General features: G+C 50.1%; 1 pseudogene across 1 annotated transcript in view; it reads right to left on the bottom strand.

The window, feature by feature from the left end:
• The window catches only part of LOC146766799 (uncharacterized), a 115,636-nt pseudogene that overhangs the window by 76,561 nt on the left and 28,732 nt on the right, over window positions 1-10,343 (bottom strand). The window lies entirely within an intron of this gene.

Consider the following 10,343-nt stretch of genomic DNA (forward strand, 5'->3'; position numbering starts at 1 on the left):
AACCAAGGCTGGGTTGGTTGTTTTTGGTTGTTTTTTTTTTTTAATCATTTAAATGTTTTTGTAACTTCAAAACATCAACAGCTGCAGGACTGAAAGAAGAACGATTTTTTTACAGCAAGAAAGACAGAGATTGAGCCTGCTACAACACATCAGGATGGGTTCATGGACAGGGAAGAGCCCCAGTGTGTTGTACTCATGTGGCCACAAGCAGGAACCCAGCCTGGAAGTATCAGTTCCTCACAGGCTGCTGCTGGCTCACCCCAGCCTAGCAATCCTGGCGAGGAGGTTGGGAGCAAATCAGCACATCCTGCAGCCTCATTTATCTCAGCTTTCTCCATTCTCATGTCCAGTATGATCTTCAAAGCCCTCAGCTTCTGTCCTCCTCACAACAGCTTTCAGAAGCCCAACCCATGTTTCTGTGAGGCTGGCATCAAGGCTGGACCCAGGGTGTGGATGTCACTCATAAGCATAACAGCACAAAGCAAAGCAAAAACTCCTGAGGAAGGAGCCCACAAAGCAGGCAGGAACACACACTGAAGGACAGAATCTGGAAGCCCAAAACACAGCCTAGGAGCAGAGCTCAGCAGCCCACAGCTCAGTGACTATTGCTGCAGCATGGGGCTGCAGTAGCCCACAGGACAATTTGTCTCATTGTGCTCAATGCCTTTGCCTTCAGTAAATTCTGCTCCTCCCCATGTGGCAACCTCAGGGAAAGGGGGGCCAGACCCTTACCCCCTTCCTCCAGCACAGGGTCACCCTCACAGGGAGAGGCACTGAGGGCTGACTATTCTTGGTTCTCTGCAGGACAGGCAGCAGGGGAGTATTATCAGTTTGGCTTTTTCCTTCCTGGCCAATTTCTTAGTATCTGTGCCTCCAGGTCCTTGGATTTCTGCTCCTAATTACAGGATCTTTTAATTTTATTGGATAAGAGTTTGAGAAGCACAAACCAAGCTCCCCTTGAAAACAAGGTGAAGCACTCAACCTTCCTACAGGCCTTTTCTATTACATCCACCTGCCTGGGTTTCTCACAGCAATAAAATAACTCCTTTTCCCTGTTAGGTGTGCTGGAAAGCATCTTCACTAGCAGCCCAGCCCCTGGAAGAGCTTGCTTTAAGTCTTGGCCAAGCCACTGAATCAAAACAGCTTGAAAGGAAGAAGAGTTACACATTCTCCTCTTACCTTCTTTGACCCCAGTGGCTCCCACAGCATCTCCAAACAGCAGCAAGTCCTGCAGCTGGGGCTAAATGGTCACAGGAGTCTCCCTACCTCACCTGGGCTCTTCCTGCATGGTTCTCCAAGGCTGGCTCCCACGAGCACACACAGCATCTGGCACTGGGTCTCTAGCCTGAGCAGGGGCTTCTTGGTACCACTGACAAATAAATAACTACGATTAGCTCCTCTAAATGAGCATTCCCATCTTCTAATAAACATCGTAAAAAAGGAGAAATGAGCCTTAATTCACTTTTATTGTCACAACTGACATATTGCAAGATCTTAATTGGACTGAAAAGAGTTTCCAGTAAGGAGATGCTGTTTAACTAACTCATTAGCACCAGCCTGACAGAGAAGTATGCTCCAGTTTTAGGAAGGGAAAAAGAAAAAACAGATCCCACTGATTCCCCACCTGCCCATGCCCCAGACAGCCTCAGGAAGGAAGACAGTAAAGAGTCTCTACTTCACCTCAGTCACACAGCAGTGTGCAGCACACACCCGTTCAGACATCTGCCCTGTGCTCCCTTCCACCAATCAAGAATGGCCCCAGAAAGGGCCCTGTGGGCAGCTACCCTCAAATTGAAAATATTTGAGTCCTTCACAGTTCCCATCCCTACGCACTACTTACAGGATATTCAAAAGTTCCTGAGCATCAAGGGCTTTACCTCTTCTCCAGCACTGTTTCCACCCTGGGGTTCTCACAGGGTCTTGGGAGGAAGCAAGGCAAGGAGTGCAGCTCCTCATCTGTCTCCCAACAAGCAGAGGGACTGCTTTGCCTCATCTATAGAAGAAACATGTTAACCCAGAGACTGATAAAACATCACCTCAACAAGGCAAACTTTCCAGCAAATTCTGAACCCTGTGGACAGGAATGGAAAACGCTGTGCAGGTGTCACAGTCAGCCCAGCATCAGCTGCACCCCAGTACCTCTGATTCGGACAGACAGACAGCTCTGTGCCAGTTGTTCCACCCAGCAGATCTGGAGCAGTGCCTGGCTGGTTTACTCCAGCTCTCTCTGTCCCAATGCAGATAAATTTAGTTTTCTGCTCTCGCTGCCTGGGGAAGAGTAGGGAGGGGGAGCTGACATCTTTCAAATGAGACCTTAAAAAGAAGCTGTCTGCATGTCTGGACGTTGAAGAATCCCAGGCAAAGCTTTTCCTGGATAAAAGAGCCCGTTCCAGCACCCTAACCAGACTGCTCCCCAGCCAGAAACAGCTGCAAGCATGACTGGCATTTCTTGCTGCACCCAGGGTGCTCTGGGGGTGCCACCACGCTGTGTACCACATACACATGCAGTGACAGCCCCTGTACTTCATTTCTTCAGCCCTTCACAGAGATCTGGAAGACAGAAGCCAGAGAAGAATCAGGAATAAAAGTCCAGATTGCCCATTTTCCATAACTGTCATCCACTCCAGTCACTAGCCCAGCTTCCCAACCAGAGACACTTTCTTTCCCTGGGGCTGAAAGCTGCTCCGTAAAGGCAAGTAAGCATTTGATAAAGAAAATAACAGGATGAATAAAACCATGTGTTTGTACAAGAAAGCTTTTGCTCTGATCTTTAGTGCTGCAGTATGTTTTGACCTACTATTGCAAGATTCAGCTACATCTTCCCTCCTTCCAAATGTGACAGAAGGCAAAAAAGAAAGCCACGGCTGATGCCGCAGAGCCCTGTGCTGGGATTCCAGCTGACAAACAGCCTTGGCAGAGCTGCCCACAGACACACGGATTAAACCCCCACACCCTCTGCTCTCCTGTCACCTGCAGGAGGAATTGCACAGGGAAACACATATATACACACACAGAGGCCTGATTCTCCACTCTGACACTCAGTGAAACACCAGTAGCCTCCAACACAAGGAGAAACATACCCCCAAGAAGATACACTTCCTAATGAGGACTGACATTTACCAGCTACCACCAGATCCTATATTACCCAGAATAAAACTTACAGACAGAACCAGCCCTGCTTGGACAGGGCCAGTAGCAATAGACCTCAAACCCACCCAACACTTATGAGGAGCTGAGGTTGGCAAGTGGCATCTGCTCTTGTGTGGCATTCAAGGGGAAAGTCGTTGACTCCAAGTGGCCTTTGTTGCACAGCCTCTCTAGGCTGTCTGGATACTGTACAATCCTGTTGGCTTATAGTTCTGTGTTGATACAGAGGGAAAAGGGGCTCTAAGCACCAATATAAGAGGCTTACAGAGTGATGAAGACTCCAAAAAGTACTAACTGAGATCTCACCTGGGATCTCACCCAGTACAGAATAAAAATTCCAAGGTTTGTTCCAGAGAGCTTTAACACCAAGTCCTCTTCAGCACAGGCAAGCTCTGAGCCACACACAAAATGAGTGTAGCGCATTTTTGCAGTGGACTCCAAACCCTCTTGGTTGTGGTTCATCTGATTTACTATTGCTGCCATGGAAGGTGGATTTATTCCCAAATTTAGCAGCTGCCAAATCAATGTGAGAGTGTCCACATGGGGATTTGCCACAAGCTTTTGTTAAGCCAGGGCAGGACTTGCACGCTGAACAACCCTTCCCTCGAGAGGAAGCAGTGGCCTCGCTGCATCACAGTGTGGGTTGCTCATTAAGTATCTCACTCTTGTCTAAATCCAGTGGTGATCCTCTTTGGAGATGGTCCCTCACCTTTCAAAGATGACAGTGGCAGGAGACAAGGAGCTGACAAGGAAAAAAGGACTTCTAAACTTCAACCCCAGCTTGGAATGCAGGGCACATGGTAGCGGGTTTATTTTTTCACCAAGCAAGTTTCCTTGCTTCCAATCAACTCTGAGGCAATAAGAACTGGGTTTCAACATGGCATAAATCTGCCAGCAGCATATCAAGGCTTCAGAATAGCAAGGGCACAGACAATTGTCCAGTGGAAAAGAAAAAAAAAGGTCAGAGCAGTAACTCTTGCAGTATTTGTTCCACAAACAGAGAAGGTTTACACAGCTTTTCTGGGCAATTATAAGGCAGGAAATAAATCTCAACAGAAACTCATCTTCTTCTTACTCTTTTTGCAGTCGAATCTCTTTGCCTCCCGCCCCTTGCAATGTCCCCAAAATGCTTTGCAACAAGATGTCACGTACACAACCCAAGGCTGAGCCCCAAGAGGGGGTGGAGAAGTGTATTAAATTTAATAGCATTGCTCCAGGTAATCTATGACCACTTATAATCAATTGTCCATGCCTGCTGCAGCATGACTGGAGCCATTTTCCCAGGCTGCAGGTGCAGGACTGGCAGAGAAAGCTCCTGCATAGGCTGGGAGCGAGCTGTCTCACGGCCTTGAGAGGCTGAGGGGCAGCCAGGCAGCTCATCTGTGCTGCCACACACCTGCAAAGCCAGGCTCCAAGGTCTCCTGGGGGATTGGAAAGCCCAGGCATGACCACGCCAACCCCAAAGAGACTATCATCTGTGCTGGGGGAAAAACAAGGAGGAACCAGTCTCTCTCCTTTGGCATCAACACAAGGAGGCAAGAAAAGGATCCCTGTCTGTTTTATGCAGAGGGAAATGATGCACAGGGAGATAGGAATGATTTATCCTCTGCTGTGGCAGAGCTGGGAAACGACTGGCACCTCCTGAAGCCCCTGAAATCCAGTTTCCCTTCCACACTTTGCAGCACCAGCATCATCCTGCTGCTCAGGAGCAGCTTCAGGCTCCTCCACTGTGCTGAAGGGGAGCAAGAGCAGCCAGGCCAGGAAGGCAGAAGGAGGAGGGGATGGAGTACAAGAGGAGAGATTCAAGAGCAGGGCTTGCTCCTCTCATCGTTGCCATACAGGAAAGAAATGCTGTCCCACCCATATCAATACTTCCTTAGTGGAAGTGGTAGGAAAGAATTAGCTGAAGAGGAGACTGGCCTAGATCCCAGGTCAGCTGTTGTCACCACACCAGCCAAGTTCAAGAAAGATCTGGGTCTAGCCTCTATTTGTGGTCCACAGAGTAAACCCAGTTGTCCCACCATGAGGGTAAACTTAGATTCATAAAACCCCAAGGAGCACCATGAGTACAAATGGCCCAGACCTTTGCTGAACATGGTGCTTGCCTTCCCCCTGCTCAGCTCTCTGGGGCCTTGGCAAGGGGCTGAGTTTTGCTGCCAGCTTCCAGGAGGGCTGTAACAGGGAAGAGTTACAGGACCCCAGTCTGCAAGTGCTGCATTTCACAGTGCCCAGGGGCAGGAACACATCCTTGGTTTTCCCAGTCTTCCTCTCCTTGATCTCAAATGAGTTGAGTCCATGATAAAACATGGTCAGAAGCTAAGTAAGATTGGCCCCAAGCTTAAATAAAAGCTATCAAGTGCACCCAGTGAGGGACAGCAGCCTCCAGGCTCCCTTCATCTTTCTCCCTTGACACTTATATGGACAAAGAAAGTACCTGTCACTTTAGTATCCAGGAGAGAAGATAAACACAGGCACAGGCTCTGAGGTGTGGTTTCCATTCAGCATCACAGCAGAAGCCCAGGAAAAGGAGGTACTCAGCCCAGGATCCCCATCACTCAGGCAGTGACCAAAGCCAAGTGCAGGGAGGAGGTGAAAGCAAGTGACAGCTCCAAGTGTGGAGGAGCAATTACAGTCCTCTCTCCAGCTACATTTTCCTTCCCTAAGCTCCCAGCTCCTCTCCAGCCAAAGACAAGGCCCTAGTCTCCCACAGGCAGCCTTCACAAACATTGGGAAGAGCAGATCCCCTGTCTGCATCCTCAAGCACACACAGAAAACTAGCTGAGCTTTGTCACAGCAGAGGACACCCACTACCAAAATCCCTGCTACCTTCCTGACCAACAGGCACTTGTCCCAGCAATCAATCCTGAGCCAGTTTCATCACGTGGCGGGGAAGGACAGCCAGAAACTTCTGTCCAGCCTGCTAAAACCTGGTCCCCTAAGGTCACAAAATTCAAGCCACTTTCACTGAGGAAGTGATAAGAGGCAGCGGGGTGCTAAGCTGTCCACTTCAGCCCAGCGTTAATCTCGGAGCTCCTCCAAAGCCTGGCAGGAAAGGGATGCACGGAGCTGGCCCGGAGCAGCTGCTGGGCTCCTGAACAGAAACGCTGCCATCTAGAGGCTCTCTGCCTTGCTGTGAAAGGGGCTGGGAGAGCCTGGCAGGGTTTGCTATACTCCCCAGGCACCTGTGTGGAAGAGAGCTGTCAGAAGGGACAGGGAACCTGACGTTTGAGGCATGGGCCAGAGTCCAGGAGATTTCAGTCATCATTGCTCAGAGAGCTTTAAGGGATGTTGCAACACTTGGGTCTTTCTTTTCTTAGGAGAACTTGGGCAGGGCTTGGGTAACAATTGTCCCTTCTGCTTTGGGGTGTTTGAAAGCTTGTCTTGCCCTCGGCAACCCACTTGGAGAGATGTGAGCTGGGGAAGGTTCTCTACACCCTTGGGCAGTCCATGCTGAGGGGACTGAACTGTCCTGTGAGGAGAGACCACGGCAGCATCACTGCAGTGCCTGAGAAATGGAAATGAGTTGCAAAGCAACTGGCTCAGCTGAGCATCTCAAACTCTTTCTGCACGCAAGAAAGTGCCAACCACCCAAAGTGCTCTGTAAAGGCAGGCTCAGATCCCAGCAGACACCAGCTCAAATCAGAGACATTCTCCACAACATTTTTTGGCCCATGCTGCTCTCTGAGACAACAGCCTCTCACATTCTGCTGCCTCTATCACACAAGACCAGAGTGGCACATCACCAGCACGTCCTTGTCAGCAGAGGGAGGCAGGCCCTCCACAGAGAGCCACGGTTTAGGCAGTGAACACATGGGACACTTGCAGGGTTGCCTGCAACGTCCTCCACTGCTGCATTCAGTGCTGCATAAACCACACCTACCCCAACTCACAAGGAAGGGGAAGAGCACGGCAGCCTCTACCCTTTCCAGTGATACATGAACCAGCAGCCAAGGCATAGCATTGCTCCTGTGGCTGGGATGGTGGCCTCCACAGCAGGGGCAAGCTGGACAAGAAGCTGGGTAGATCACATGGAAGAGGATGAGCCAGGGAAATCAGCTGAGGTCAAAGTTAACATCTTCATGTTAGGTAAACTGAGGCTGGCCCGTTGAAGTCACTGGTGTAGACTGGATTGTAGCAGTGAAGAACAGGAGCTGGAGTATGCGGCCTCCAAGCTGAAGAAACCTCTCAGCCCTGCAGAGCAGCCTGCAGGAAAGATGCAGATGTCTAACACATCACTGGTCTCACCCTCCAAGATCCCCACAATAGCACTGCACAGTCACTGTTACATACAGAGAGTGGCCTGGACGCCCTAATTCTGCCCCATGGTGAGTGCACACCCTTCTGTGATCCACTGCCACAGTGGTGGGACACACCAGTGCTCCCTCCACCTTTGCAAGCTCACCAGGGAGTGTCAAGCACATCCTCAAATCCAGACTGGTGCTTAGTCAGAAAGCTTTTGTCAGCAAAGATTAATTTCTGTGGTTTGCAGGTTTCTACCTGAGCTACCTCAGAGCTTGAGCTCTCTGGGGAGGAAAAGAAAAGATAATAAAATCCCCTGAATGTGTGATCAGAAAGGAAGCCTGATTGGGCGTCCTGCAGTCCTCTCACGTTTTTAAACTGGTGAATCACTGGAACTACTAAAGAAAAGAAAAATCACCTAGCCTGAGCCCTGGAAATCTCATTTGAGAAGGTGAGAAACTAGAAAAACACACTTGAGCACAGGTTTTGTAAAGAAACCACTCCTCAGTCTTAATTAGGACTTGTCCAGATGAGGCAGCCATTAAGGTGAGTGCACAGGGAGCTGTGGTTAGTGTCCACTAATGGATGAGTAAGAAGACACCCCAGGATTTAAGCTACCGGCGCCTCTGAGGACTGATGGAGGGGAGGCTTCTTGGCAGTTCTCTTCCTCTCCTGCACAGTCAGGAGGCTGGTGATGGATGTCTGAGTGCCAGCCCTCCTGTCCCACCGCACATCATTTGATTTGCCGCAGACGCGGGGCTGGAGGTCCCCGGCAGCGCTCTGCATGCCAGGAGAGGTCACAGTCTCTTTGAATAACATCTTCTTACCGTGCCAAGAAGTGACATCAAGCTTTGCCCCCTGCCACCCCCCTGGCATCACAGGGATCTAGTCAGAGTAGGGGTGAGAGGAGGCGCGTTCCCCGCCGTCTCTGCTGCCCATGCATGATTTATACCTGCTGTGTCAGATGGACAGCGATGGCACACGCTGCCTCCCAGCACTGGCGGCACAGCTGGCAGAGATGGATGGGGACACTGCTCTGCTCCATGCCAGCCCAACGCTTCCTCCATGTCCCCTCTGCAGAGGGCTTGCACAGGGTAGGTTACTGTTTGCATGCAGGTGTTCGGTGGGAGAGCATCTCCTGGGATGTCACTCTGCAAAGGGCCATGTTGGACAAGCCAAAATGCTCAGAAGATTTGCTGCTGAGGTCCTGAGGCAACATGTGAGCCAGCAACATGCTGACACAAGAGGCACAGATCACATAAAAAGCACTTGCATTCCTTTATTCCTTTGCCCAAACTTCCCTCTCCATCCCAGCATAGGCTTGCAAGCCTGCCTTCTGCTCTCTGACCCTGCTTTGACAGGCACAGCTGGTCCACAGAGCAGCAGGTCAGACAAACAAGTGATGGCACATGGCTCTCAGAGCTAGATAGGAACAGCTGAAAGACATAAGAGACAGACACAACCACACAGAGAGTCAGCACTGAGGAAGGACCCCTGACCCCAGGTCTTGGATGGGAGGCTCCCCCTCTCCCAGCATTTGCAGTTTCAAGTTGCTAAGTGGCCTGTCTTCAAAACAAACTGAACATTTCACAACAAGATAGAGGCTACAGGTGTGTTTTCTCCTCATTCCCCTCCAAAACCTGTCTTCACTGCTGCTCACCAGCTCAGACATGAACACATGTGAGCAGCCACCTACAAACATCACCGATCTCTCTGCAGCTATTTGATATTTAAGGTGGCATCTCCACTGACCTCTCCAACCAGCAGGATGATGCAGGACTTGAGGGCATCACTGCAAAGCTCTCAGCCTAAAATTACAAAGTGTCCCACCACTGGATCACTCACCACAAGAACTTCCACTACTGCAGCCAGCTTGGACCCTCAGCAATTTTCACCTGCAAAGTCTGCATCCAGACAGGGCTGCTGCTGCTTTCCCAGCCATAAACTGGAGATTTAAAAACCACACTCTAGACAGGAAGGCTCCAGGGTGGCAAGGGGGGAAAACGTTCATTTGTCCTTGGCAGGACAGCACCAACAAACCCTGGGCTTTGAATGCAGAGGAAAGCACTGGCAGCTACAAATTACTAATCAATGTCGAGTAACAACAACAGCAGCTAATAAGGAAGGGCTGATCAGCTTACTTTGGCAGTAATTATTCCTGACACCAGCCCTCAGAAGGAGCATCCAGGCTTAGCACACTGTCTACCATGATGATAACCCAAGATAACTAGAAAAATTTTGTGCTGGAAAAAAGGAGGGGGAAGAGAAAAACCCTCAGCAATTAGCAAGACTTGTGGTGCTAATTACACTGTGAATGGTGTGCAGGCTTTGTCAGAGCTCACTTGAGCCTCCCAGGTGATGCCAGGGAGTGATGAAGTGCCATCACACCTTTTCACATGACAAACAATTCTGGCACCTGGTTATTTTTGAGAACAGCACAACTCTCTGCTGCTGACACAGAACCTGGCATGCATCCTTTGCCATCGTTGCCTGAGGAAAAGCCTCTCACCTCCATAGTGTAGTAGAGCTACAGTTCAGCTTCACATCACTGGGTGGTACTGAGCCCACCTAACCTGGGTACAGGACCAACTCAGGATGAGATACAGACAACACAACAATAAAAATCTTAATTTACCAACATGTCTGAGATATGTTCAAAGTGTGTTACATTCACCCACAGCTGCTCAGGATCCTGCAACAAGATGCTCTGCAGTGCTGCAGCAGCCCAGGCACAAAGGCCCCATCACTTCCAGCACAGCCACCAATCCTCCCGCTGAAGAGAAGATTCCATCAGCATCCTTTCACCAGCACAGGAAGAGTTACTGCAACCAGCAGGGGTGGCAGAATGAATGTGTGAACACACACGTGCTTCCCCCATGCGCTTCTTACTGACAGAACAGGTGAGAAGAAAATCTAACAGCCCCCAAGGCTTGCGATCGCACACGCGCCTCGCTCAC

Source organism: Lonchura striata, chromosome 8, assembly GCF_050655825.1.
Source record: "Lonchura striata isolate lonStrDom1 chromosome 8, ASM5065582v1, whole genome shotgun sequence".
In the NCBI taxonomy this organism is placed as follows: Eukaryota; Metazoa; Chordata; class Aves; order Passeriformes; family Estrildidae; genus Lonchura; species Lonchura striata.